Source organism: Cervus canadensis, chromosome 30, assembly GCF_019320065.1.
Source record: "Cervus canadensis isolate Bull #8, Minnesota chromosome 30, ASM1932006v1, whole genome shotgun sequence".
Taxonomy (NCBI): domain Eukaryota; kingdom Metazoa; phylum Chordata; class Mammalia; order Artiodactyla; family Cervidae; genus Cervus; species Cervus canadensis.
The window spans coordinates 17,472,683-17,479,354 of NC_057415.1; positions in this window are offsets into that span (position 1 = coordinate 17,472,683).

A 6,672-nucleotide genomic window follows, 5' to 3' on the forward strand; every position below is an offset into this window, starting at 1 on the left:
GCACTTGTCTCATGCATCCCACCTGGGCTGGTGATCTGTTTCACCATAAATAGTATACATGCTGTTCTTTTGAAATATCCCACCCTCACATTCTCCCACAGAGTTCAAAAGTCTGTTCTGTATTTCTGTGTCTCTTTTTCCCTTTTGCATATAGGGTTATCGTTACCATCTTTCTAAATTCCATATATATGTGTTAGTATGCTGTAATGTTCTTTATCTTTCTGGCTTACTTCACTCTGTATCAAATAGGTTTTTACGATAAGAGTAGGTACTGGATATAGGTAGAAGCTGGGACAAAGCTAGTATCAGGTTTCAAAATTCTTCTGTATTGTGCTAAGAGTTAAACTTTACATAGGAAATAGGGAATTTGGAGCATAAATAGATGTGTGTTTTAGATGATGCTCTGACAATGCAGGTAGGCTACAGCTTTGTTGCTGTTCAGTCGCTCAGTCGTATCCAACTCTGCGACCCCATGGACTGCAGCACACCAGGCTTCCCTGTCCTTCACCAATTCCCAGAGCTTGCTCAAATTCATGTCCATTGAGTTGGTGATGCCATGCAACCATCTCACCATCTGTCGTCCCCCTCTCCTCCTTCCTTCAATCTTTCCCAGCATCAGGGTCTTTTCTAATGAGTCAGCTCTTCACATCAGGTAGCCAAAGTATTGGACCTTCAGCTTCAGCATCAGTCCTTCCAATGAATGTTCAGGATTGATTTCCTTTGGGATGGACTGGTTTGATCTCCTTGCAGTCCAAGGGACTCTCAAGAGTTTTCCCCAGCACCACATTTCAAAAGCATCAATTTGGAGAAGGAAATGGCAACCCACTCAAGTATTCTTGCCTGGAAAAGTCCATGGACAGAGGAGCCTGGAGGGCTGCAGTCCATAGGGTTACATGCATGAGGGTGGAGGGAGATAGGTTGGAGCAATAAAATGGTAGAACTTTAAAAAAAAATAAATTCTTCAGTGCTCAGCTTTCTTTATGGTCCAACTCTCATATCTGTACATGACTATTGGAAAAACCATAGCTTTGGCTAGACGAACCTTTGTTGGCAAAGTAATATCTCTGATTTTTAATACACTGTCTAGGTTGGTCATAGTTTTTCTTCCAAGGAGTAAGCGTCTTTTAATTTCGTGGCTGCAGTCACCATCCTCAGTGATTTTGGAACCCAAGAAAATAAAGTCTCTCACTGTTTCCATTGTTTCCCCATCTACTTCCCATGAAGTGATGAGACCGGATGCCATGATCTTCATTTTTTGAATGTTGAGTTTTAAGCCAGCTTTTTCACCCTCCTCTTTCACCTTTGTTAAGAAACTCTTTAGTTCCTCTTCACTTTCTGCCATAAGAGTGGTGTCATCTGCATATCTGAAGTTATTGATATTTCTCCCAGAAATCTTGCTTCCAGCTTGTACTTCATCCAGTCCGGCATTGTGCATGATGTACTTTGCATATAAGTTAAATAAGCAGGGTAACAATATACAGCCTTGATGTACTCCTCCCCTAATTTTGAACCAATCTGTTGTTCCATGTCTGTTTCTAATTGTTGCTTTTTGACCCCTATACAAGTATTGCAAGAAGCAGGTAAAGTGGTCTGGTAGTCCCATTGTTGTAGCCACGAGCTCCGGGAAACAAACTCACTCAGAAGGACAATGCAGATAGTGGAGTGCAGTTTATTACACCGGTGGGCCCAAGGCAGAGTCTCTCCTCTTAGCCAAGGACCCCGACCAGCATTTGTGAAAATCTTTTATACCCCATGTGTACGTGTCCGAACCCAGCATCCCAAATTCCTTGAGACTTACATAAACAAAGGAAGGGTAAATACAATCCCAATAACCCCATCATTCATGTGCCATGTGCTCAGACAGTTAAACAATTAGCCAATAATCAATAAGCCCAAGGTTACACTCCGACAGGTACAGAAAATTTATGGCCTGTCTGGAGGAAGACGTGATTAGTGTATGTGTTCTCTTAGGTGAGGAGTAACCTGGACATGATCTTCAAGGTTCCCCTGTCCCGAGCGGGTCTTGTCCTTCTCTTGTCGTTTCCACAGGCACTAAATACAGAGTTCAGAGTCCACTGGAGAGGTGGCCGGGCATGATCAGCATGAACAGGCCTGAGATGGAGTCCAGGCCTTATGAATTCCTTCTTCACCATCTTTTAAGAATTTTCCAGTTTGTTGTGATCCACACAGTCAAAGGCTTTGGTGTAGTCAGTGAAGCAGAAGTAAATGTTTTTCTGGAATTCTCTTGCTTTTTCTAGGATACAGCATAATGTGTATTATTTAGATGTAAAGGCTCAGAGAAATAGAAGCAGAAAAAGCTATGATTTGATTTCCTGGAAGGGGGTGAGCCAAAATATTGGAGGACACAAGGATTCAGATGGCATGGTCAAATCATCTGTGTATTTTAAATATTCTTCTGTAATTTAGATTTTATTATTTTCAAGATATTCAATCTAAAGACTTGTTTTTATCCATCAAACATTCAATATTACTGACACTGATTGAACTTGAAAGCAACAAAAGGGTTACTCACACAGGAGCTGAAGGTAGTGAACACCCATGAACTGTGTTGGTCTTGATGTTTCCTGTGCTTTTAAAGAATGAAAATGATATCTGACATTCTAGAAACTGATAAAATATCAATGATTAGAAAATAATCTTATGGTAAAAATCTTTAACACAAATATCAGGAACTATACATGCTTGATTGTTTACTTTAAACTATGGCAACAATCAGAAAACTGGACTATAAGCATTTGGAAGTGACAGAATTGTGTACCTGGAAAACCCATGAAAATCAGATTTAATAATCAGTAAGGGAATTCTGGAAGGTAGTGTGGTATGTTAATATATATGCACCAATAGCTTTCATAATATAGCTAGTAGAATTGGCAGATAAATACAACAACTAGTAGGAAGCTAAACAAAAGAATTCAAGACTGATATTAGAGGTTAACTCAGAAGTCTTGGGATGCTTAAATCTAGCTTGTTCCAAAGAAAGGAGTGGTCTTTGACTGAATCTTGGCATATAACTTCTAAGCACTTGGATTATCCTGTCTGATAAGAATGTCTTTGTTTACCTGGGGTCTTGGGCCATGCTAGATAGTTTATGCTAACAGTGTGGTTTATAGTGAATGCCTATTTTTGTTTGCCTGAGGCTCTGGGTTATGCTAGGTCAGTCAGATCTCTGGAGGGGCTGATGACTAAAGTTGTCTCATTGTGTGTAATGGAGTTGTTCCATTATGTGGATAATGCCATCAGCTTCCCCTTATGGGTCTTAGAGAAACTAACAAAGTTAGAATAATTCACAAGGGAATGGGAAAGACAAAGAGGATAGTCAAGGGCCTTTTCCAAGAAACATAGAAGTCTTTAAACTGTTAAGAAATAGGATGAATAAAATGGACATCGATGGAGTTGAAAAAAAAGTCTTAATGCAGCAGTGGGCTGGACCAATGGGAACCCCAGCTACTCCCTCAACTTTGAAGAGATTAAACAAATATGCTCTATTTATCCTAGTTTGGAGGAATTAAAACAGAAGGCAAAGATGACTGAGAAATTTAATCTTGACTCACTGATGATGATGGTCCAGCAAATTATTCTGAATCTGTATTGATGAAGGAGTCAGTGTCTTTTGGCCCAATCCCCAGTCAGGGACTTAAGGTCATATGGATGTATGGGGGCAAATTGGCCAGGCATTGGAGAAGAAACTTTTCTGGGACATCCTGACATTGAGACCCCAATGCACTGAGATTCCAAAACTTGGTGGTGAGGTCCTGATGAGGATTACAATTAGATTGGGAAGATAGAGAAAGAAACGTTTGATAGTTTGATAGATGAAAATTTGGAGGACAGTTGGAATGTTTGAATAGATTTTATGTGAAGTGGATGCATCTCTTTTACCTAAATGCATTAATCAATGGATATTATGTCTGACTGAAAGTCATTTCTCCTACCTAGTATTGTAAAGTAGAAGGCATAAAATAGTGTTAATGGGAAATACAGAGGGCTTAATTCTATCTGAACCCATACAGATTGTTAATTTGAAACAGTATTGGACATCTGGTAGTCAAAGAGATGACCATTTTAGTGACATATTAGGAGTTAGAGTTCTGGTACCTACAAATTCTCTGTACAATAGCTCTATGTGGCCCATGGAAAAGGAGGATGACTTGCATGCCCGTGAATGTTTGCACAGACTAGAGTTCATGGCAAAAGCCCATGAGTGCCACCCAGTGGTGACCACTGGGATTTTGGACTGGAAAATTTCTGGCCGTGGTAGTACCGTGTATCCTGTGTCAGACACAATTACTAGCTTTTGATTGAGTATTAATCGAAACTGCCCCTGTGAGTGAAGGTATAAAATGATTTTGAAACCTGAAATACCCATAATATGTTGGGTTAAATCAGAGACACATTCTGATATAAGGAAGTCAGTGCCAAGAAGAGTTCCATAGTAATACGGAAATAGTTTTTCCAGGAACATGCTATTGGGTAATGGAAGGAAGTACTCATCATATTCATGTGTAGATGGCCTTCTTTCCTGTAAGGCAGCTTTGAGGATCTGCTGAATCCACAGCTCTCTATTGACTAGGAAAGTGTCATTTAGTTTACAAATGGCAGTGCCTAGGTAGACAGACAACATCTTGGCTGGAAGGTCAGTGTACTATGATTGACTGACGGAAAAACTCTAGTTGAAGAACAAGTCAGCTCAGTGGGCTGGGTTGCATACTGTTCTCTTGCTGTAACGAAATAATTAAAAAACAAATGATACGAGCCCTTCTATGTCGGTTTTTACTGACTCATGGATAGTTGCCATAACTTGCCATATGGTCAGGCAGAAGGGCCATGGAAAACTGGGCTGTTAAAGGGATGTTCATGTAGGGCATGCATGTGTATGTGCTCAGTCACTCAACCAGGTCCAACTCATTGAGACCCCATGGACTGTAACCCACCAGACTCCTCTGTCCATGGAATATTCCAGGCAAGAATACTGGAATGGGTTGACATTTCCTTCTCCAGGGGATCTTCCTGACCCAGGGATCAAACCCAGGGATCAAATCTGCAGGCAGATTCTTTAACATCTAATCCACCAGGGAGAGCTGAAAGGAATGAATAAACAGATCATGCAATGAGGGAAAGTCAACTTTACACTGGTGTCTTGAGATAATCTCAGTGCAAGAGAATTGTAGTATCTTTGAGCACAATTATACCAGACATCCAGAAGGGTAAACGCATATGTTTGCTCCAGGAACATGAGAAGATCACATGGCAGTCTGCAAACATAGTTGACGTCACTATGGGAGACATTGTAGTCATATGAATAGGACTGATTCTTGACAGCCCAGTGAAATTCTAGTGATGAGCCAGTATCTTAACTCCTATTTTTCAGATTATGTCTACTACAGAGGATATCATTGGGGAAGGAATCTTTGGAGACTACTACCTACCAGGCCTTCAGACTGTGTGACTTACAGCTCCCAGTAGACTGATTACTGTATAACTACACACCTTAGTGGCTAAATCTTAGAAAGGCCCCTGGTTATCATGGACAAATACAGCAGTGGCATACTGCTGCCTGTAACCCAGCCCTGCCAAATAGCAGCCAGCAGCCTCTACTCTAGGCAAGGCCTAGCAACCAACTAGACCAAGAGCCAATCAAGCCTACCAAACTGCCCGTAGTAGTCAGCCCACAACAAAAGGACCCCTGCAGTCCACATAAAGGGCACCTCTAGAGTATATGGCTCTGGTGATGAGAGGGGAGCATACTGCTGGGATGCATAGGATATCCCCTATAAGAGGCTACTTCTCCAAGGTTGGGAAACATAACCAACCTTCCAGATATATAGAATTAAAAATGAGCTGACAAGGGTATATGTTCCAAACAAAGCAGCAAGATAAAAATCTCAGAAGAAGAACTAAGTGAAGTGGATATAGGCAGTCTACCCAAGAAGGAGTTCAGAGTAATGATCACAAAGATGGTCAAAGAATTCGGGAGAATGGATACACAGAGCAAGAAGTTAGAAGTTTTAAACAACTTGTCAGAAAATATGAAGAACAACCAAACAGAGATAAAGAATACAATAACAGAAGTGAAAAATACAGTGGATAGAGTTAACAGTAGATTAAATGATACAGAGGAACAAAGCGGCGAGCTGGAAAACAGAGTAGTGAAAATCACTGATGCTGAACAGAAAAAAAAAGAAATGAGGACAGCTTATTTGATCAAAAATCTACCCCAGAACAAAAGCCCAGAGCCAGATGGCTTCACAGGGGAATTCGGTCAAGAATTTAGAGAAGAGTTAATGCCTATCCTTCTGAAACTCTTCCCAAAGATTGCAGAAGAAGGAACACTTCCAAACTCACTCTGTGAGGGCACAATCATCCTGATACCAAAACTAAACAAAGATATCACAAAAAAAGAAAATTACAGACCAGTATTACTTATGAACATATATGCAAAAATCCTCAACAAACTTCTAGCAAACAGAATTCAACAACACACCATGACCAAGTAATATATATCTCACAGATGCAAGGATTCTTCAATATACACAAATCAATCAATGTGATGCACCAAATTAACAAATTGAAAGATAAAACCAAATGATAATCTCAACAGATGCAGAAAAAGCTTTTAACAAAATTTAGCACCCATTTATGATAAAAAAAAAA